Source organism: Labeo rohita, chromosome 22 (assembly GCF_022985175.1).
Source record: "Labeo rohita strain BAU-BD-2019 chromosome 22, IGBB_LRoh.1.0, whole genome shotgun sequence".
Taxonomy (NCBI): domain Eukaryota; kingdom Metazoa; phylum Chordata; class Actinopteri; order Cypriniformes; family Cyprinidae; genus Labeo; species Labeo rohita.
The window spans coordinates 66,132,801-66,154,254 of record NC_066890.1 but is presented as its reverse complement, the minus strand read 5'-3'; the positions used below and the strand labels follow the sequence as shown (position 1 = coordinate 66,154,254).

At 41.9% G+C, this 21,454-nt stretch overlaps 1 pseudogene; it reads left to right on the top strand.

Moving 5' to 3' along the window:
• LOC127153479 (interferon-induced very large GTPase 1-like) overlaps window positions 1-21,454 on the top strand; it is a 112,306-nt pseudogene that overhangs the window by 68,175 nt on the left and 22,677 nt on the right.

The following is a 21,454-nucleotide window of genomic DNA, read 5'->3' as shown; positions in this document are numbered from 1 at the left end:
AGTTGATCTTCATGAGCCAAGCCAAGTTACAGCAGATCTTCATGAGCCAAGTCAAGTTGCTGCTGTTATTCCCGAGCCAAGTCGAACCACAGTTGACCTTCATGAACCAAGTCAAGCCACAGCTGATCTCCCTGAACCAAGCCACACCACAGTTGATCTCCATGAACCAAGTCAGGTTACTGCTGTTGCTCCTGAGTCAAGTCCGGCCACGGCAGGCCTCCCTGAGTCAAGTCATAAAACTGTTATTCTACCAGAATCTCACCAGGTCCCCTCTGACCTTCTCAAGCCACCTCACGTATCAGCTCCCCCGCAGAGCCCACGCTCCCAAGCCACGCAGAGCCCACGCTCCCAAGCCACGCAGAGCCCACGCTCCCAAGCCACAGAGCCCACGCTCCCAAGCCACAAGCCCATATCATCAGCACCCTCAAGGTCAACAGACACCCCATTATCTGCTGTGCTGCCTGTAATGGCCGTAGCTTCAGTCTTGGGTGTGTGGGCTGGCCACACTCTGCTCCAGAGGCCTCGTCTGTCCATGAGTCTGCTGCCGGTCCACAAGTCTGCTCCAGAGGCCTCGCCTGTCCAGAGTCTGCTCCAGAGGCCTCGGTCCACACAAGTCTGCTCCAGAGGCCTCGCCTGTCCACGAGTCTGCTCCCGAGGCCTCGCCTGTCCACGAGTCTACGCCAGAGGCCTCGCCTGTCCACGAGTCTACGCCAGAGGCCTCTTCTGTCAAAGAGTCTGCGCCAATGCCCCCAGAAGCAGCAGCTCTGGCTGCAGAACCTCCTAAAGGGGCGGCGTTTCCCCAAGGACTCTCTGCCTGTCCTGTCACGGCCAGGAAGGCCATTTATAACTTCCCTGCCACACCTGCCCAAGCATCTGCGCCCATGCCCCCAGAGGTGTCAGCGCAAGCTGTAGATCCTCCTATGGGGGCGGCGTTCCACGATGAACTCTCTACCTGCCATGTCGCAATCAAGAAGACCAAAGTAATCATTCAAGTACACACCGCTCTGCTATGCATGTCATTGGTCCCACTATGGATATCTCTGCTCCTGTTTGCTCTGCCTGTTCTGCCTGCCCTGCAATGGCTCCCTGTTATGCCTGCTCTGCCTGCCTCGCCATGGCTCCCTGCTCTGCCTGCTCTGCCTGCCTCACCATGGCTTCCTGTTCTGCCTGCTCTGCCATTGCTCCACGGCCCAGGTCCTCCAGTACTTCACAATCTGCTACTGCTCCACGGCCCTGGTCCTCCAAAGTTTCACTGTCTGTCATTGCTCCAAGGCCCAGGCCCTTCAGTGTTTCACGGTCTGCTATTGCTCCACGGCCCAGGACCTCCAGTGTTCCACTGTCTGCCACAGCTCCACAGCCCAGGACCTCCAGTGTTCCACTGTCTGCCACTGCTCCATAGTCCAGGTCCTCCAGTGCTTCACTGTCTGTCCCTGTTCCACGATCCAGACCCACCTGCTCTACATGGACCTGGCCCTCCGTCCCACCCCCTGTTTTGCCTCTGTTCCCCCACCCACCTGGACTGTTGTTGTTTTGAGCGCCAGGAGTCGCTCCTCGGGGGGGGGATTCTGTAATGCCACGCCAGCAGAGGGAGCCCTCACCCTAGGACTGCCTGCATGCTCCCTCTGCTGCTTCTATTGTTACTTCCTGTTTGTCACTATTTAAAGACTGGCCATGTGCTCAATACTTTGCGAAGTATTGCCAGTTAACCTGCCTTACCGAGCGTTGTACATTACTCTGTTGGATTACCTGTTGCTGTTTTGCTTTGTTTATGGATTTCTGAGTTTACGGATCACCCCTGTTTGGATTGTTTGCCTGTGTGGACTGTTTTCAAGGTTTGACCCTCATCTGCCTTTTGACTATTGCTATCTGGATTACCCCTGTTGTTTTGGTTGCTATTGGACTGCTTTTGGTTTTGACCCTCTGCCTGTTTATACGTTTATGTTTGCTGCTGTGACTAATAAAGTTCCGCATTTGGATTCTAACGCCGCCTCAGCGTCCCTCGTTACACGCGTTCAGAATCAGCACATAGTCACTGTCTAGTGGGCTTTGTTTTCAAGTGTGCAACTCCTGCCATTCGCTGTTCTTCTGTTGGTTATAAAACAGCATTGCATTACTGCGGGCACCCCCTTCTGGATAAGGGTGAATTGCCTGTATTCGTTGTAAGGCCTCATGCACCGAACAGAGATTTCCATAGGGTTCCATCAAAAGAATTTTTTTTTTTTTTTGAAATTAAATTTTATGGCTTAAACAGCTCATATAGATACTTCAATGTTTTAATGTAATTAAAATCCATAAAATCATCCCATGATGGGAACCCCTAAAGGGTTCTGTATAGAACCTTTTTCCTAGCTACAAAGAACCCTAAATGGTTCTTTTGAGGAAACCCTTAAAAAGGGTTCTATATAGAACCTTTTAGGGGTTCCAAATATGAAGTGTCTTTTAGAAGCACCAAATAGTCTTCTAATCGTGTGTTTATAGTAGTAAACCAATAACCCAAAATCCATTATAATGAGCCTTTAATAGCCTATAATATGTAGCCACGCATAGATCTTGCCAGGGCTCACCAGGAAAAGTAATGATTACAAAGGAGTCTAGGAAAAAGCAGCAATGAGACTGTCTAAACATTTTAATTTGTAAAAAAAAAAAAAAAAAAAAGTTATTTCTAAACTGTTTACTGCATTTTTGTTCCACACCTGTAAATTCCACACCTGTAAATCCTTCATTTATCCTTGGTTTTTGGATATTTGAATATGCTATTTTTTTTTAATAAATCCAAGAGCATATTCTCCTCCCACAGGAAGCAATGCAACTACCACATGCAAGATCCAGAATGCTAGTGAAGACAACATTCAAGTACCTTATGTGACAGGTTTTGTGAAGCGATGAGTGCAAACAAAGCAATTGTTGCTTCACAAAATTGAGGATGAATCAAACAGAAAAATGGCTAACCACACACTGAATCCAATGCAGACTGAAAAAATCTAGTAAAACATTTTTCATTTCATAAATTGCATCATACAAGAAATGCAGGGTTCACATGGATTAAAAACAGATGAACACAAGCAAGCAGACGTTTCAGCACATTGCTATCTTCAGTGGTCGCTTTACAACAAACATTCACCCTTTTTGTAGGTGGATTAACAATTAAGGACAAACAGCTGAATTCAGTTATCACAAGTAGAGCTCAATTAACTCCAAAATAGTCTGGTCATTGACATATACAACAGAATATTGCAAATATACAGCTACAACAAATCAAATAGATACAAAAAATAAATAAATAAATAAAAAAAACAAAAAATAAATTACGCAGAAAACAGGAAAGTTCTAGTTCTTAATTCGACCTTCAAAACAAAATTTCAAGACATAACACTTACAAAGACAAACAAGGCCTGAAATACAAGAGGGGAAACAAGATTACAAGTCTCACAGACTAATAACAAAACAGCACTTATAAACAAGTGAAAACAAGCAATTGACTAATAAACAAGTGGAAAAGAGCAATTGACAAAAGCCAGTAAGAAGTCTATGAAACAACCAAAAAAATGACTAATGCTGGCCACACATTTTAAGATTTTAAGCCCGGTGGTGTGAACCATTGTGTGGAAAATAGTACATTAGCTTATCAAATTCTGACAAACATACATGTATATTCCATAATAACTACTATGAAGAGGTACAGTTTATGTTTGTCTATATGTGTAACGCTCGAAGCAATGAAGCAGGCAGAGAAAAGGTTCTATGCACAGCTTGGTTTACTAAAGAAATTAAAAAGAGAACAGGTTTTCCAGGATGAACAAAGGAACACAGAATAGGAAAATATACAACTTTAAAAAATGGACAAACCACAAAAGAAGCACAAAGGCAATTTATACAAAGGCTAACAAGGGGTTGTGGTAAATTGTCATGGGAACTAACAAGACACACCTGGGCAGACTAAGCAACATGAAAAACTACAAAGAACTACAAAACATGGCACAAGAGTCCAGGAACACAGGTTGGGATCGTGACATAAGGTGCGTTCACGCCATATCGGAATTTCCGTAATTACGAGATTCCAACTTGTAAAAAGCGTTCACGTCCTCGTAGAACTTGTAATTACGACTTGTGAACTCTTCTGAGAGCTACGACTTGTACCACATGACCGCTGCACCACCTGACCAACGTAGCCTCTGTTTAGGTGTTGATAGTGTTGCCATAGAAAAGCATAAGTCCGAGTCCGAGGATGTGAACAGCTCCGAGTAGAACGTCACATGTTGTCATCTCGAAATTACGGTAATTACGATATGGCGTGAACGCAGCAATAATCCTCCCTTAAAGGACCAGCTTCCAGACACTTTTAACAAGTAGCCCAGGAGGGAGGCGGGGTGGAGCAGAGGCGGAACTAGGGGAGGGATGGAGGGCTGGGTCCATGGAGTGGAGGATGGACTGTGGACGGAAGTGACCAGAGTGGCACAGGCTGGACTGGTGTCTATAGCAGTGCAAGCTAGAAAGGTGGCCAGAGTGGCACAGGCTGGACAGGGTGGTGTGGGCTGAATTGCAGACCACCTTAGCGGAAGACCAGAATGACACCAGACAGGGCTAAAGATCCCCACAGTGGAGCAAAAGACCACCATGGTGAAGCTGATGATAGCCACAGCAGAGCTGATAACAACCATGGCTGAGCTAAACACCCAGGGCAGATCTGAAGGAAATAGAACATAAAGCACAAAGTGGGACACTGCACTGTGTTTTGGAGTGGATTAGAGAGTAGTGTGTGGCCCAAACATAGAAAATGGCCATTACTATAACAGGGAGTGCAACTGACAATGAGACCACCTTTGAGATGTCCAGATTTGATGCCACTGCAGAGATGCCAGTTGCTCACACTGACGACAGCATTGTGGTTTCCTAAAGACTGCCTTGGTAGCTTCAGATGCAATATTCATGAGTCTGACATGGTGATTATATTGTAAAGAGATTCTGGTGCGGCAGCCATATCGGATGAGGACTCTAGTGTGGCAGCCATGTTAGCTGAAGACTCTGGCGTAGTGGCCATGTTGTGAACAGTACAACCAGGTAATCCACTTACCATGGCGGAGCTGGGAGCCAAAAAAAAGAGAAACATAATAAAATGTCAATTTGGTGAATTCCTGTTGAGATTCTAGTAACATCTACTATACTGTCATTTGCTCATCAGTCATTCAAGTGAACCAGTTTCCCTTTCTGTTATGGACTGTATCACAGAAAGGCGTCTATTCCTGTGGGTTCAGTGGTGGCGCATAGATACTCCAGTTAAGTTGCAACTACTGTGGAGAAAGATATTGGAATAATATTGTAAGTCAGGTTATCCCAAAAACTTGTATGAGTGGAAATCCATATTTGCCAGAGTGACAACACGATTTTAAGAGAGATCCTATAGGCTTGCACCTACTGACATCAATGACATACGCTGCCACCATGAGTTGCTGGCACTGGAATCATCCAAGGTTCTAAAAGTCCATATGCTTCACTCATTGTTGTGGCCAGAATGAAGAAAGGAACAGTGATGCACACTGTTCCTTTCTTCATTATAATGCAATTGATGATAAGAGGGGCATGGCTGAGAGGGGGAGAAAGACTCCATATATTCAGAATAAAAGAATATTATTAGCATATTAACATAAGTGATTTATTATTATTATTGTTTTTTTAGTTTAACACCTTAAAAATATTTAATGCAAATACAAATAACACAGGGGCGGACCTAGGGTTGGCCACCCCACTCACAACTGCTGATTTGGTTCCTTTTTTCTTGATAAGAATTATGTTTATTTAGATGCAGAACATCTTTACGAGCACATCATATGGGAGACTTTTCAGACGTGCACTCCACCTCAGCGACAGGCGTGAGTCAAATGAGCATGGAAACAGTACTGTGCTCGTAGTGCATGGTTTTCAGTTGTTAGTGTTGTGTCTGAGTCCAGTTCCAAGTCCTAATTTTTAATCAATTGAGGTGGGACTTTCAAAGAGTTAAAGTTAATGAGATAATTATGTGTCTAATTAAATGATCACAAAATCTCAACATGTGTACTTACCATAATATGGATTTTAGAAACACCGTTTCTAAGGGTTAACCAAGGCTGATGCTTAGACAGGCCTAGGAACCCTGCGTGACTGTGGCCCGCTCAAGGAAGCAGTTATTTAATTCAGCAGGAGTCTGCATGCTCAGAGCGCATTGCAAAAGACTAAGAGGGGTAAACCAACGCTGGAAATGGAAGCAGTGTGTTCACAGATAACTCTCTAGAGCAGTGGTTCTCAATTCCAGCCCTAGGGGCCCCCCGCTCATTAGTACAGTTCATGAATCTCTCTTCTAGTGAGCTGATGATCTCAATCAGGTATGTTAACTAAGGGAGACATGCAAAAAAGATTCGAAAGTGAAAGCGTCTGAAGCCCGACTTATGTCTTGTTCACAAAATTCAAACCAAAAATAATACTACTGATGAAAAAGAAAACGTACGGTTGAGGGTTAACCACTTTCATTACCGTATAACATATATAATAATATAAAGTTAATCAGCACGCATTGATTAAAGTTGTAGCCAAAAAAGCGACAAATTTATGTGCTCCTGCGGGCAACTGAGAAAGTTAGTCGCAAATGAGCGACCCGTGGAAAGAAGGAGTCTAGAGCCCTGGTCAGTCTGCGACTGATTCTGAAGCAGTGGTGGAAATAATTAAAGAGCGGTGGCAGGGACAGTGAGGGGGAAGGATCGGGTCACGTCCACTCCATCCCTAGTGCTATCTGCTCGCCTGCATCTGCATGTTGCAGCCTAAACTTAAACTTTATGTAATTCAATTACAAATTTTCCATCCATTTAGATTACACAGTTTTAATATTCTCTATGGCGTTCTGGTCTGGTAAGTTTGCTGGCCAGTCAAGCACACCAGCACCATGGTCATTTAACCAACTTTTGGTGCTTTTGGCAGTGTGGCCAGGTGCCAAATCTTTAAAAAGCTGGTCAGCAGAAAGAAGCATGAAGTGCTCTAAAATTTTTTGGTAAACGGGTGCAGTGACTTTGGTTTTCAAAAAACACAGTGGACCAACACCAGCAGATGACATTGCACCCCAAATCATCACAGACTGTGAAAACTTAACACTGGACTTCATGCAACTTGGGCTATGAGCTTCTCCACACTTCCTCCAGAGTCTTGGACAATTAAAAGAACCAAAGATTTAAACTACTTCAGTCTATGTGCATTGAATTTATTTAAGTTGTTTCACAGTTTGAGTTGCATTACATATATATATATATATATATATATATATATATGTCATTTTAACATGTTAATCATTTAGTTATGAAAAATCATTTAGTTATGAAAAATAACTTGATTAAAATATTTAAACACAGCGCACTGGCCCCAACCCCAGACCTGTGATTCATCTTACATTTCATACAGTTGACCGTTGACAAATATGATGACTGGCATGTAGGGTTTTAGGTCAAATTTAAGTGATTCAATTGAGAATCGAATCCAAAGGATTCGGATTTAACTTGATTAACTGATTCAAAGTTAGTAATTTACACTTTTATCAACTGTTCGTCTAGCGAACGTTCAACTTAGGATATTTTACCAACTCTGGATGTTTATATTATTCCCGTGGCCATCGGATTATAATATAAACAAAATATTCGTTCGTTATGAGCTAGGTAGCAACATCTAGGGCACAGGCAGTAGTTGTGAACAGAAATACAAGACAATGTTCTTTTCAATGAAACAAGAATTTATTGAACTACTCTAAGATACATGAACTAAACTACTAACGATTAAACACACATACACACACTCACACACACATGCATACAGTTCAAGGAATGAGAGTCTGTGGAGTTTTAAGGGAATCCCAAAACTACTAGTATCTGCTACTAGTTCTTAAATTGCAACCTGAGAATACCATAAAAGCAGAGATTTATCTTTTAGCTGCTTAAGGAAATTTAGCACCAGTTCAGCGAGAGATTAAGGAGACCTTGTTTTACTTGCGTTCGGGTTTTCCTTGGTGGGCTCGTCTTAGCGGAGGGAATCACGCCACTTCTGATTGGTTGCTTAGTTTTTTGGATGACGTCTTTGGGGAAGCCTTCGGTGGTGATTGGTCAGTTGGAGAGGCTGGATGAAGCTTCGGTTGGTTGCTTGGTTACACAGATGATGCTTTTGGAGCTCAGGTGAGCGCTGGCGAGGTGTTTCAAGCTGCTTCCGCTGTTCGGTGTTTCAGGCAGTTTGGTCAGTTCGAGCTTCGGTTGACTGACTGGTTATCAAGTGTGATGAGCTGGAAGTTCTTTGTAAGTCGGCGTTGCGGGTCGCAAGGACTTTGAGAGTTTCGCGAAGCTTTAGCTGGTTCTGTAGAGTTCTGGATGGCACAGTCACACTGTGATCAAGCTGGAGTGCTGATGAGAGCGAGCTGAAGACGAGAGGCGGACTCAACAGGTGAAGGGCAGATGCAACAGGCGAAAGGCGATGTGTTGTGCTGGACATTTGAATTTAACCGGGCCGACGAAGTCCGTCCCATGAAGTTGCGTTCCAATCATGCGGGTTGCAAGGCAGGGCTCCGCCCATACCGTTGCTCATCTATGCATATTTTAGCATAATATCTTTCTTGGCAACTTTCCTGCAAGAGTTTGTTGGTCTCTTCAATAAGTATTGAAATGCAAACCTTGTACATAATATCAACCTTTCATTCACGTCGACATCTTGGAAATAAAATGAGCTTTCATTTAATACCAAACATCAGGCATCTTGCATACACACTAATAACTTTTGTCTAGCTAACTGGTTATACACACATTGATTAGCTGCGTAGGCTATAATAAACACACCAAGCATATAAGAAACATAGACTACATATAATTATAGGTTATTTGTACTACTAGTAGTATAGATAAATGATTGTCTTGTGTATTCTTTGTTGGAGGGAAAGAATATTTGCCGTATCTGAGAGGGGAAGAAAGGAATGCTGAGTGTCATGTTGTAGTGACCCGCGTACCCTGCGGGTGGGACGTGTCAATGTAAATCTGTCTTTCATGTTTGTCCGATTGCCAATTTATGTATTGTTGGTCAGCAGTTGCCCCAGCCATCTGTTTTGAGATGGCCTCAGAAGAGAGGGGGAGATTCCGCTTATCACTATTTTATTGTTCCTTTGGTACTCGTGAGGGGTCTGGCTGATCGCTGTCTCTCTTCCTGTGTCTCTTCCTATATCAGCAGACCGGTCAGGGAGCACCATTAACCATGTGGTTTGTACGGGGGTGTTTTGTCCCCTGGGGAGATAATGCAGGATTGATCCAGACAAGGAGGTGTCATTGTAGGGATCAGAAGATTCTAATACTCTCTTGAGAGTTTGCAGGGATGGCTGTAAATGAAGTTTATTATTCATGCTGGTTGGAGGGGGCAGCTTTAGATTCTCCTGGAATGTCGTGATGCTGTCTCTCTTTTGGCGACTGGCTCGATAGAGGCCTTACAGGCAACAACTGCATAAAAGCAGTTATCCCCTAAAATTCAAGATATTGGGGTAAAAAATGCCTCATATTTATATCATATGATAAGGGGCATTGATGAGCAGTGAGAGCAATATCACACAAGTGCTGTTTTGTCACAAATATCACACGTTTAAATGTAATTTTTTTTTCAGTTCAGTAAAAAAAAAATATATATACATTGTGTTATATTTACACTGTTATATTTTAACTGTCTAAGAAAATATTACCTTTCAAGCCACTGCAGAACTGATATTGCATCTACACAGCGGTGTTTAGTTTCTGAATGAATCCTCATTTTGAATGAATCCAATGATCCAATAGCCTTTTCATAAACTGAGCTGTTTACCTCATTCCTGAATGAATCAGCAGTGTGAATTAATCGAAAGAATTAATGACATTTACCACCACCTGCTAGCAGTTTTAGTTTCTTATTAAGAATATAATTTCATTCATTGTATGAACAAAAAATACTGAGATGTTTCTCAAATTATTTTCTTTAATGTTCAGTTGCTAATGTTAGGCCATTGTAGCCTAAAAGTTTGTATGTAATCATTTTAAGAAAATAATCTAAAGAAAGAATAAAAGAATGCAATTGTAACAGTTTGTAACGAGGGACGCTGAGGCGGAAGTTGAAACCATATGCGGAAGTTTATTAACAGCAGCAGAATATAATGAAACAGGCAGAGGGTCAGTAAACTGGAAAGGCAGTCCAATAGGCAACACAACACAAACGTAAACCGAGCAGCAGAGAGGTTAATCTAGGCAGTAGGTCAGTTACCGGGGAATCAGTCCAATATAACAAACGTAGCAGCAGGGGTAGTCCAGAGAGCGATAGTCAGAGGCAGAATTAGGTCAAACCTTGAAAGCAGTCCACACAGGCAAACAATCCAAACGGGGGTGATCCGTAAACTCAGAAATCCATAAACAAAGCAAAACAGCAACAGGTAATCCAACAGAGTAATGTACAACGCTCAGTAAGGCAGGTTAACTGGCAATACTTCGCAAAGGTGTGAGCACATGGTGAGTCCTTAAATACTGCCAAACAGGAAGTAGCAGTAGAAGCAGCAGAGGGAGCATGCAGGCAGTCCTGGGGTGAGGGCTCCCTCTGCTGGCTTGGCGTTACAGAATCCCCCCCCCCTAGGAGCGACTCCTGGCGCTCAAAACAACGGCAACAGTCCAGGTGGGTGGGGGAACAGAGGCCAAACAGGGGGTGGGACGGAGGGCCAGGTCCATGTAAAGCAGGTGGGCCTGGATCGTGGAGCAGGGACAGACAGTGAAGCACTGGAGGACCTGGGCCACGGAGCTGTGGCAGACAGTGGAACCCTGGAGGTCCTGGGCCGTGGTGCTGTGGCAGACAGTGGAAACCTGGAGGACCTGGGCCGTGGAGCGACAGCAGACCGTGAAACACTGACGTGCTTAGGCCGCGGAGCAATGACAGACAGTGGAACACTGGAGGTCCTGGGCCGTGGAGCAGTAGCAGACCGTGAAGTACTGGAGGGCCAGGGCTGTGGAGCAATGGCAGAGTAGGGAACCATAGCGAGGCAGGCAGAGCAGGCAGAGCAGGGAGCCGTGGCAAGGCAGGCAGAGCAAGGAGCCATGGCGAGGAAGGTAGAGCAGGCAGAGCAGGCGTAACAGGGAGCCATTGCAGGGCAGGCAGAGCGGTGTGTACATGAATGATTTCTTTGGCCTTCTTGATTGTGACATGGCGGGCAGAGAGTTCATAATAGGACGCCGCCCCCATAGGAGGATCTACAGCCTGCGCTGACACCTCTGGGGGCATGGGCGCAGATGCTTGGGCAGGTGTGGCAGGGCAATTATAAATGGCCTTCATGGCTGTGACAGGACAGGCAGAGAGTCCGTGGGGAAACGCCGCCCCTTGAGGAGATTCTGCAGCCGGAGCTGCCACCTCTGGGGGCATTGGCGCAGACTCATAGACAGAGGAGGCCTCTGTCGTAGACTTGTGGACAGGCGTGGCCTCTAGAGCAGGTTCGTGGACAGACGAAGTTTCTGGAGCGGACTCGTGGACAGACGAAGCTTCGGGAGCAGACTCGCGGACAGACGAAGCTTCTGAAGCGGTCTCGTAGACAGACAAAACTTCTGGAACGGTTTCGTAGACAGGCGAGGCCTCTGGAGCGGTCTCGTGGACAGGCGAGGCCTCCGGAGCAGACTCGTGGACAGGCAAGGCCTCGGGAGCAGACTCGTGGACCGGCGAGGCCTTGGGAGCAGACTCGTGGACAGGCGAGACCTCTGGAACATAGTGTGCAGCCCACACACTGAAAATGGCTATGGCCATTACAGGCAGCACAGTAGCTAGTGGGGTGTCTGTTGACCTTGTGGGTGCTGATGCTATGGGCTTGTGTCTTGTGAGCGTGGGCTCTGCGTGGCTTGGGAGCGTGGGCTCTGCTTGGGTCAGTAGATACGTGAGGTGGATTGAGAAGATTAGAAGGGACCTGGTGAGGTTTTGATAGGATAATAGCTTTTTGCCTTGACTCAGGGAGGCCTGCCGTGGCCGGACTTGACTCAGGGAGGCCTGCCGTGGCCGGACTTGACTCAGGGAGGCCTGCCGTGGCCGGACTTGACTCAGGGAGGCCCGCCGTGACTTGACTTGAGTCGGGAAGAACGGCGGTGACTTGACTTGGCTTGTGAAGGTCAACTGTGACTTGACTTGGCTCAGGGACAATAGCAGCAACTTGACTTGGCTCATGAAGAACAACCGTGGCGTGGCTTAGCTCAAGGAAGACAGCAGCAATTTGACTTGGCTTGTGAAGATCTGCTGTAACGTGACTTGACTCAGGAACAACATGGCTTGACTCGTGGGGAACAGCTGTGACTTGGCTTGACTCGTGGGGCACAGCTGTGACTTGGCTTAACTCGTGGGGAACAGCTGTGACTTGGCTTGACTCGTGGGGAACAGCTGTGACTTGGCATGGCTCGTAGAGAACAGCTGTATCTTGGCTTGACTCATGGGGAATAACAGCTGTATCTTGACTTGGCTCGTGGAACACAGCTGTGACTTGGCTTGATTCATGGGGAACAACTGTGTCCTTGCTTGACTCATGGAGAACAACAGCTGTATCTTGGCTTGGCTCGTGGAACACAGCTGTGACTTGGCTTGGTTCATGGGGAACAGCTGTGGCCTTGCTTGACTCACGGAAAACAGCAGCGTTGGCTTGACTTGACTCTGTTGCTTGACTTGACTCTGTTGCTTGACCGGGCTCTGAAGCTTGACCGGGCTCTGAAGCTTGACCGGACTCTGAAGCTTGACCGGGCTCTGAAGCTTGACCGGGCTCTGAAGCTTGACCGGGCTCTGAAGCTGGACTTGACCCTGGAACTGGACTTGACTTGGAAGCCTGACTGGACTTGGAAACTTGACTTGACCCTGAAACTTGACTGGACTTGGAAGCTTTTGACCCCGGAGCAGCAACTGTAGCTTGACTTGGTTCTGCAGCTTGACTTGGTTCTGTAGCTTGACTTGGTTCCGCAGCTTGACTTGGTTCTGCAGCTTGTCTTGGTACAGGAACAGTAGCTGTAATCTTAGCTGCCCATACAGCCATTAGGGGTGAGTCCAGTACATGGGCCATCATGAGGCGTGGCTTGGGAACAGCGATTATTTTGTGGAGTGGATCTGAGATGGCGGCCATCTTGTGAACAGGTTTGGGGTTGGCGGCCATCTTGTGGACTGGCTCTGGAATGGCGGCCATCTTGTGAACAGGTTTGGGGATGGCGGCCATGACGGGTGCAGACTCTGGACGGGCGGCAGGCGTGGCGTGAGCAGGCCCTGGAGCGGCAGGCGTGGCGTGAGCAGGCCCTGGAGCGGCAGGCGTGGCGTGAGCAGGCTTTGGCTGGGCAGGCATGACGTGAACAGGCTTTGGCTTGATGGATGTGGCTTGAACAGGCTGTGGTTTGGTGGTTACTGTGGGATTGCGGGGTCCCTCGTCCGCAATCCCAACAGTGTATGGTGATCCGCTTAAGAGCAGGGCATGATCGATATATTTCTCCAGTGACCAACAAATTTTCCCCCCTGGCAGAATTGAACTAATGGGCTCGTTTAACCCAAAACGAAAAAAGTCCTTTAGTGCCACATCATTAAAATCCACTAGATGACACAGTCCACAAAAATCCTCAACATACTCCTCTATGGTCCTGTCGCCTTGACGAAGGCAGATGAGACGAGATACTGCTGGGTTCATGATTTTTTGTGTTGTGTATGCTGTAACTTCCGCTGGATTCAGGGGAGGCGAAGTATTCTGTAACGAGGGACGCTGAGGCGGAAGTTGAAACCATATGCGGAAGTTTATTAACAGCAGCAGAATATAATGAAACAGGCAGAGGGTCAGTAAACTGGAAAGGCAGTCCAATAGGCAACACAACACAAACGTAAACCGAGCAGCAGAGTATGCACAGTTATGCACTCTTTTGGAGTCTGGTGTTGTATGTATTTTGAAATATATTTTTGAATTTAGGACGCATGATGAAGAACAAACTACGATGGCCACATGCATTGCTTATACAATTGTCTAATATCCTGATCATTTGTCTCCTATACTACTCTTTTGGACAAAGTCATGAAGGTAAGTAATCTCTTTGTTAATATTACAGCACCGTTGTAAATTATTATTACTACAAGTAAGTAGGATGTCTCAGATTAAATATGTAACCATGGTTTGCTGAGAAGGAAATGGGCCACTGCGTCCTCTAAAGGTCGCTATGGGGACACCTTTAGCGAGACTGGTGCCTGAAGCATACATTTAAACATCGACAATAACATTGGCCGCTGACAGCCTATGATGTCATTACCTGCGTGACCACAGTATAAAAGGACGAATACAGAGCATGGCAAAAAAGAGGATGCTGTGTCTCGTTCCCTTCTTAGGGAACCATGGTTACATGCATAGTGGTTACATACATACATGGTTACATACATTCCCTTCTGAGGGAACTTCGAACTGCATTCTTTAGAGGTCGCTATGGAGAATGGTATATCCACGCTGAGGGAAGTGCATGCCAAGTACACTAAGGCGAGGACTAAATACCAACTCTACTAAGGTAATGGGAGTTGGTCCTAGGATGCTTTGACGGCTGTCAGTGACACTATCCCCTTCGGTCAAAGGCTTACCCTAAAAACTTACCTGTTAAGGACACGGCTTGAGGAAGCCTGAACTCAGGACAGAGATTGACATCGACATGCATATAAGTGACCCTCTAGGGAGAGGGGAGCACTGATAGGTTCGACCATATAGGGCAACTCATCAGAAAGGCAGCAAGTGGCCAAACTACCTGGTATTGCTGCCACAGAGCTTAACAAGTGGAGGACTTGACCCTTAGCAAAGGGAGAAGAACCCAGCTCGACTGGAACAAGTGGTCAATATTCCAAGGGCGGAGCTAATATTCCTAGCTCTTAAGTAGAGAGGAGTAATCATATGATCTGCACGGCGAGCTCATAAAGACCCTCCCGCAGTAAGTTGAGCACTGCCATGCCCAGGGAGTAGATTGCCAGCAAATGGGACAACAGTACTAGATCAGAAGGAGCAAACTATATATCAATGAAAGAACATCGACTGATGCAGCTGAGCATCGTATTGTACTTTCTATCTCGATAGAGAGTATGGGTCCCATTTTACCAGAGCCAAAGTAAACCTGTAGATGCAGTGGGACCCAATAACCCATTCATGCATACTGCTCCTTAGAGCCTTAAGAGAAGATGTCTTGCCCATAGAGAGATAGCAGGCAATATCTCTTCAATAGGGGCATCTTTTCATAACTGTTTTCACACATCCCTTCAATGTTGACATAGCTCACGAAACTTAGCAGAGCACTAGCCACTGGATTAAACAATGTGAAAGAAAGAGCATCGTCATCTAGCAGTTCACTCTTATCTGTGACAGTCAAGTCCATCTGTTACCCCCACAAGCTCGAAAAGAGAGACAAACGAGAGTGAAGCTTTTTCATAGAAAAATGCTCACAGTGCACGCAGATAGCTATTCTTGTAGGGTTAAATACACCGATTCAGATGAAAAAGCACCATCATTTTCCTTTTTTTTTTTTTTCCCACACAGCCTTTATTAATCTAGGCCTATTTCTATATTGTGTAGTTACAAGTAGTTTGTTGTAAAAGATAAAACAAAATGCAAATGGCATATTGGTCCTACAAATTTCATTCATCTGCTGCTGTATTTTCTGAAAATCATACTCATTAAATGCTCATAATATTGTCATAGTATAGTCTTACTTTTAACATAAATATCCACAGTTTACAAAAGCCCTCTTTATGTTTGGTCGGACTTGTTGCAGTAAAACTTTGTTTAGATTAAATAAATTACTAAATAAATTAAGTCCAACTGCTGTTAATAACATTGGTATGGTGCGACAATAAGCCAGTTTCTCGATCACATAGGAATTAGTGGATGTGCACAGAGCAAATAATATATTCTTCACCAAATTATCAATTTAATGCCTTTCAGAAACTCTGATTCTCCCACTGGCAGCTGTTGTTGTGGTGATCTTACTGATAGCTGCAGAAGATTATTACATAAAGTCTCATGAATTCCGCTGTAAGTAAATGTGTTTTCAGTGTAATTTTGACGTGCATATTTCTTTATATATTTAGAGGGATAGTTCACCCAAAAATGAAAATTCTGTGATTACTCATCCTCATGTCATTTCATCTTATATGTTTGTGAAACCACAACGTGCAAGGAAAGCGATTCTCTAACAGTTACAGTGAATAAATTTAAAATGTGTAATTTATAGAAAAATTTGAACATCTGTACTATTTAAACACAGAGATATCAAGAACCAGCATATGAATCTCAACAATGGTGACAATCAACAAAATGCTTCATGCTGCAATGCATGCTGGGTAACAACATAGTCAAAACTCCCATCATGCACTGCAGTATGAATAATTATTGTCACCACTGTTAAGGACCGTTTGATAAGGGTTCATGTCTAAAAGCCTGTGCTGATGGAGTTTTTTCTTTTTGTTCTTCTTATTGAAACATTGTGATTTCTGTTTATTAAGTTTTTTTATTTTTTTTTGCAGTTCTGCAAAAGCTGAATGTCAGTAATAAATCAAAAAGTTATTAATAGTTAACAGCAGAGAGTGTAAGCTAATCTGTTACAGCAAGCTTTTGATTCAGCAATGCACAAATGTTTACCCTAAAACAATATTGCAATTGTTTATAAGCAAACTACTTTAAATTACCCAAAGGGTCAAGAGACAAACTAAAGCAAACCTTGACCACAATTATGGTTTCATTTTTTTTTCTTTTCTTTTCTTTTTTCTTTTCTTTCTTTTGTTTTCTTGACCAATAAAACATTAACATCTAAAACTCTGTTAATTCTCAATAAGAGATTCTGCAGATATAAAATAAAGTCAGTCTGATTAGTAATGTGTGAAGTTGGTGATGCTGTTTGTTTTTTTTTTTTTTTTTTTATCTGTAGGGTCAATGGTCTTACTCATTTCCGTGCTTCTGGAAAGTGGAGTAATGGTTTATTATCACTACAGTGTATTAGAGCGTGAAAAAGGTACATTTTATTACTTTATATTACCTTTTAAAGAAATAATAAAAAAGTAAAAAAAAAAAACAAAAAAAAAAACATAATCTGATTAAGTAACTCTAATTCACAGATCGTACAGAATGGACATGTGTGGCAGCATTTGTCCAGACTCTGACAATGATTGTATCCTTCAGATGGGATGAAGATAAATTAAAAGGTAATCTGTTAATCTGTAGTGTTTTATGCATTAAATGTAAACATTAAATGTCATTTTCATTTCAGGTGAAAAACATGCAAAACATCAGTTTTCAGTACACATAGTGTTATTCGTGTTGGGGAAGATAAATGTTAATTCATATTAATTACTTAAGTAATGATAAGAAACTATTATGAATTTCATTACAGATCGCTCGAGATTTGTTATGTATATGGTTGGAGCAGCTGTCCTGATATTCCTCAATTCATTTGCATTAGGAATACAACTGATCCTGAATGCACGTAAGCAAAAGTTATAATTGTACATTTTTAGATCTTTTTCTAATTTTTTTTTCTTTTCTAATCTATTTCTAATCTAAAATCTTATATTGTGTCTGTGGGGTGGGGTGGGGTGGGGTGGGGGGGTTAAGAGAGGAACAGATTTAACTATACCAAGGGGATATCATACTATCTGAAACATTATTATAGTAATGCTTTATTGTCAACAAAATTCACCATTTTAACTGTGATTCCACTTGCAGATGTGCAGGTTTAGGTGTGTGATTACACACATTTTATTAATACAAATATTTAATTTTTCTGATATTTTCTTGATATTCATATTGCTCAAACATCTTGTTTTTGACCCTCAACAATCTCATTGTCATATTACCTGACTTAGAGTACAAAAAAAAAAAAAAAAAAAAAAAAAATGAGTGTTTGCATTTCTTACTTTAAATGTATTGTAATGGAGTGACAGACACGTGAAGCAGACTAGACAAGATAACTAGGTGAGAATACAAAACTCAGAAAAGCAGACAAAACACAGGAAACTAGGAAATGGCTCCGTAATAATTGCTAACACTTGGAGAGTGCTAAATACAACATACAATACTCACGATGGAAAACGGAAGTCCAAGGCTTATATAGTGTGTCTGATTAGATACAGCTGTGTGCGTGTAATCAGCACAATGGATGATGGGGAACGTAGTCCAGGGTGTGGTGCAACAGTCTGTGTAATGAGAATGTCAATGGAACGAGAGGGCGACATCTGGTGGTGAGTGGACCAAAGGGAGATTCGTGACAGTGATGCTGTTTAGAAATGTGCTGTCAAATTAAGAGAAGATTTAATTAAATGTTTAGTCCAGATTTACGTAGTAACATCATTCGAGTGCTTGAAATAACTTACTTTTGTGATCGGATTAGTATTCTAGACATTGATAAAGGCTATGCCAATTAACATTCCATTAGAATTGTACTTTATTCTTATTAAGAAAAACGAAATGGCTTGAAGAACAGATAAACCATATATTGTCACAATTATATGTTTAAAGAAGTTTACTTCCAGAACAAAAATGTACGTAATTAATACAGTTTACTTACCCCCCAAAATGTTTGTGTCTTTTTTTTTTTTTTTTTCAGTCATAAAGAAATTATGTTTCTTGGAAAACATTCCAAAATTTTTCTTGTTCAAGGCACAGAGAGTTAGTAAGGATATCATTAAAACAGTCCATGTGACATCAGTGGTTCATCCGTAACTGCATCCATGCAAAGAAAACAAAAATAACAACATTTAAATAAAGTCATTATTTTTGTTTTCGAACTGAAATGAAAAGAACCACTGATGTCACATGGACTACTTTAATGATGTTCTTACTATGTTTCTGTGTTCACCATTGTAATTAATTTAATTAATCATTAATTAATAACTTTTATTTTGCCTCTGTCCCAACTTTTTTGGAGTGTGTTGCAGCCATGAAAATCAAAATTTGGTTCTATTTTGATTATTTACAAAATAAAATTAAAAGTTGTCCACTCTTGGAATTTCACAAAACTTACCAACTTTTCTGTAATTGGGGTTGTATTTGTCAGGAATATGGACCTGTTTTGTTGTGTTTTTGAATGGGGGTGGGGGGGGGATCTTAGTTCTTGCCATGTAAATCCTCCAGCATTTGTCCAAAGTATAATACTTTGTTCAGTACTTTGGACATGTAATTACCAATTATACTGATCTCTGTTACAATTATTTATGTGTTTTCCTGATCTCTATCTTCTTCCTGTCACTTCTCCACTATCCTGTCTTTAAAAGAGCAAAAATTCCCCAATATATAGAAAAATGTACTGTACTGTAGTACTGTAGATACACAAGAGAAGTGTGCTGCATTGCACCTGAGACTTAATGTTCATACTGATAGTTTCAATAAAGTCAAACCAGCTGGCTAAAAATGATGTTATATTTTTATTAATACATTGTCACTTTCACATTTTCAGGAAATACTGAAATAATACAAAAGGACCTGCGTGCCATTATCTTTCCTGTTGAAGGTGCCTTTGTCCTATCCTGGCTAGCATACTTAATATTTAGTTACAGTCACTTGGGTAAGTCCAAACTTCATATTCATAAATGTATTAATTATTAAGTCTGATGGCAGTAATATTTAGGAGATAATTATAGACTGTGGCAGAGCTGAATGAAGCTATAACAATTTTCTTTTTTTTTTTTTGCAGAAAGTCATGCATTTTGCCTTTGCTTTGAGAGCCACACTCACATGGTTCTGCCATCAGTCGTTTACTGTAACCTTAAAATAATAATATTTCTAATGATAGTAATACATAAGCTATAAAATGTAACCTTACATATGTATATATATTTTTTTTTTGCTAATGACCTTTTGCTAATTCTTTACTCATGCTAATGAAAGTTCGTTGATAATACGTTGCATATTGTGAAACCGGAGGATAGTTTTCGGGAAGGTCTGTTTTACGTGCAAATTACTCAGAATTTATATATTTAAGCAAGTGTCATGAATGAGGCCCAATGACTCTAAATTGTTTATACTTATTTCTAATGAAAATAGTGTGAAGTTCTACTTTATTAAATTACTTTATTAAACCAACTGTATAAAATATGAGCCAGTACATAGTGCACTGGTGACACAGGTGCACTGAATGATGATAAAAACAATAGATAGAAACAATCTAAGAAAGAGCGGAGGAAGAGGATGAGAAAGAAGGTGTGTCACCAAGTGTTATCAAGGCTGGATCTGTCAGACCAGAGAGTTTTTTGGCAAGAGAAAACATTTTGTGTGATGTGGGCAGCCAGATGCTGAAGCAGAATAAACCTCCGATTTTGCCGTTGCACAACTCTTTTGAGTGTACTGTAACTAAATGTACTGCTAAATGTACTACCATTTTGGCTTTAGCAGTTGGATTTTTTTTTTTTTTTTTTTTACAGTACACAAGTGCTGAATATACAGACATTTACACAGTTTCAAATGTGTGTTACAGTATACAATTTGTTCTGTAACTGCATGCTTTGGAAGCTGTTTTTCATTTTTATTTTTTTTTTCCCTAACAGATGTTTCCTCTTTGAAAGTGACAACTTGTAAAAAAAAAGGTGAGTTCATATGTTCGGATTTACATTTTACTTACAATGTTTAGGCCTGTGATTTAGTCTACACAAGGTGTTTGTGACGTGCTTTTTTGTTCCGGAACCCAGGAAAGCTCTTAACTGTTGCAAGAAGAATCAGAATGATGCTCAGGTTTGTATTTTACAAGGTCACATTGTTTTGAGAAAAATAAATAGGTAACACTTGATGTAATTAAATATTATAATTTACTGTCCTATACATGTGATCATTACATAATTACAAGTGATTACAGTAATACTAAACCAAAACCTAACCTTAACTGTGACTCAAGTTCTTAATATAATCAATATTTATATACTGTATTTATTTTTAATAAAATAATTTTCCGTTGCTGTAATTGTGTTTATAAAGCATGTTTGTTATAGCTTTAAAAACAAACAAACAAACAAACAAAAAAAAAAAAAAAAGCCAAGAAAAAAAAAAAAGTCTGATTAAATGTTCTTGGTTATTTATTACACTGTAAATTCTAATTAGTAAACCTTACTTAAAAAAAAGCATGCAAACCGATTGCCTTGAAAAAACCAAGTAAAGTGAAATAAGAACAGTATTTTGTACTTACAAATGTTTATTTAGTGTTGTAAACTTACACGCAAGTTCTGGTAACTCAGAATCACTTAGAACAGAACATTTACTTGAACAGAAATCTAATTTAGAGTAATGCTAAATTGGTTTTCTGTTCAAGTAATAAATAACTAAGCACTTAAATTACTAACTAGTAATTACTAACTAGTAATTTAACTAGTCTAGTAACTAAGTGCTTCAAACATCCATTACAAATTAATGAAACAATGTTCCATTCATATGACACATAAATTTAAGGCAGTGACAATTCAAAGTTAA